Source organism: Syngnathus typhle, unplaced genomic scaffold (assembly GCF_033458585.1).
Source record: "Syngnathus typhle isolate RoL2023-S1 ecotype Sweden unplaced genomic scaffold, RoL_Styp_1.0 HiC_scaffold_385, whole genome shotgun sequence".
Classification (NCBI taxonomy): Eukaryota; Metazoa; Chordata; class Actinopteri; order Syngnathiformes; family Syngnathidae; genus Syngnathus; species Syngnathus typhle.
Window position 1 is genome coordinate 7,501 of NW_026872288.1, and position 2,500 is coordinate 10,000.

The 2,500-nt window shown below is 59.4% G+C and overlaps 1 pseudogene; it reads left to right on the forward strand.

Moving 5' to 3' along the window:
- LOC133149584 (28S ribosomal RNA) overlaps positions 1-2,500 on the forward strand; it is a 9,716-nt pseudogene that overhangs the window by 3,660 nt on the left and 3,556 nt on the right.

The window sequence follows — 2,500 nt, forward strand, 5'->3', positions numbered from 1 at the left end:
TTTCCCAAACTGACCGACTGGCAATATAGGCTCGCCTTGGAGAGGGCCCCTGCCGGCCTCGACCTAGGTCGACGTTGGGCGGACGGTTCCTCCCCCTGTGAGTCGCACTCTAACACCTCTGTAGGCTGACTTAGCGTTCGCTCAAGCGCTCTGTTGGTACGCAGGGTGTGACCGTATGGTAGCGAGACCGAGATGACCCGAATCTGCGCACTGGTGTGGGCGGCGCCTAGTGGTATGGAACGGAGGCCGGGCTGAGTGGGTGGGTGTCACGTGGATGCCTATGTGCTCGCTTGGACCTTTGCCGAATGCGTTTCTCAAATCCTTTTGGGGCGAATATGTGGTGTACGGGGGGTAGTGGCCAGTTTGTTGCAGGCCGCTTTCTCCCCGTTGATGAGCTCCATAGCTCTCTGGGCTTTTGTAGCTCCGGGCAGTTGGGTTGCGAGTTGTCCGTTGGCCAGCTTTACGGGGGGTGAGTCTGACACTATGTGGCAGGCCTCTCCTTAGTGGGTTGGACTGCGGTGGCTTACGAGTTGGTTGCTAGGCTGCGTGGCCTAGCGGACGGCTGCTCGGGGTGGATCTTGATGTATAGCTCTATAGTATCGGGGAACTTTGTTCTCCCGTGTGCTCTCATGGTAGTGAGGCCGTAAGCATGTCTGATAGCTTACGGACAACAGCCCAGGATAGCCGACCTGGGGGATCAAAATTGGCTGAGGCGCAGCTCGGAGAGGGGCTGTTGCTGCTCGGGCGACCTCCCCGTGACGTGCTTGAGGTTGGGCACGTGTGCGGACAACGAATCAACCTCTCCGGGGGCCATGGGGACCAACCACCGGAGGCATTGCTTGGGGTCCCCGAACGGCTTGTAGTCACTTCTACGGGCCATGGTTGCGAAAACTCCTTGGTTAGGAAGTCCGTACAGACAGAGGCACAGGATCAGAGCCACAGTCAGTCGGGCCGAGGGAGCGGGTGGACCCTGGCTGGCGAAGCTCTTGAGAACTCCTCAGTGGTGTCTGAATCAATGGCCTCCGTCGCCGCTGGTATGAGAGTTGGGGCGGCGGGGGTCGTGTTAGCATTGCAGCCTGCTCTCCGTGATGGTGTGGAGGAAGAGGCGGGAGAGGGCCCGTCTAGAAAGCGGCGTAAGAAGGATCCGAGGCCTCCGGACCAGGTCTTGGTGCATCTGCCTCGAGAGTCCATGGACTGCCTACTGTGTGGGGCGCGTGTGGTTGGTATGCGCAGGTTTGGGTTGCATTGCGCTTCCCGGCATGCGGGTGTCTCCATCGTGTACGGCTGTCGTAAGTGCGAAAGACGAGGGGAGAACAGCCATGCAATTCGGTGCCATGTCTCGAAGTGCCGAGGCGTGCGCATGGTGGATGACGAACAGGGAGTCGCTTGCGATCACTGTGGGCGCCGTTTTCGGACGGCTGTTGGAGTGTCTCAGCATAAGCGGCAGGCCCATGCAGCGGAGTGGTTCACGGCTCGTAAAGAGCGGAGCCAGGCTAGTAAGGGTCCTAAGAGGGAAAGGAGGTGGAGCGTGAAGGAGGAGGCCCGGATGGTGAGGCTTATGGAGAAATACAAGAACCATAGGCATAAGAACGTGATGGTGGCACGGATGTTGGGTACCGGCAAGTCCGGAGAGCAGGTGAGGTGGAAGTGGGGGTCCCTGTGCGGTCGTGCGGCAGGCGGTGAGTCTGGTGTGCGTTGGCGAACCCTGGCTGCCAGGGCGACGCCCCAGAAATGGACCTGTCCCCCGTCGCTTCCAGATCTGGTGGAGGATAGAGTTCTGGAAGAGCTGCTGGCGGGAGATGAGGAGCATCGGGCCACCGCTGCCTTAGTCAAGAAAGCAGGTCGGGAGCCTAGCCTGATCGAGTCCTCTGCTTTGGATCTCATGAAAGCCCTGGGGGGTAAGGTAGTGTGGCCGACAAAGTCCGCGAGGTCCAAACCTCGAGACCGACAGATGAAGGGTTGGGCGAGGCGGCTCGTCCAGCGTAGGAGAGTGTTCTACCACCAGCAGCGCGGCTATTCTGAGGCGAGAAAGGGGCTGGCACGGCGGATCTTGGATGATCTGACGCCCCTTGGGTGTGATTTGCCGCTAGAGTTGGTGGATAGGCACTTCAGGAGTAAGTGGGAAACGGTCAGGCCGTTTTATGGACTGGAGGGCTTCGAGGTGGGACTGACCGCGAATAACGAACCATTCTACCACCCGATCCTGGGGCCGGAAGTTGTATCTAACTTGGCTAAGATGAGGAATTGCTCTGCACCGGGCCCAGACGGGATCAAGAAGCAGGCTCTTCTTGGCTGGGACCCGGACGGTACGCAACTGGCGAGGCTGTTTACGACATGGATGGTGCGTGGAGTCGTTCCCCAGGTCTTCAAGGAGTGCAAGACGCGGTTGTTACCCAAATCGGCTGACCCTACAGAGCTGGGTAATGTGGCAGGCTGGAGGCCTGTGACTATCGGGTCAGTCGTGCTGAGGTTGTTTGGGCGGATAATGGCGATGAGGCTG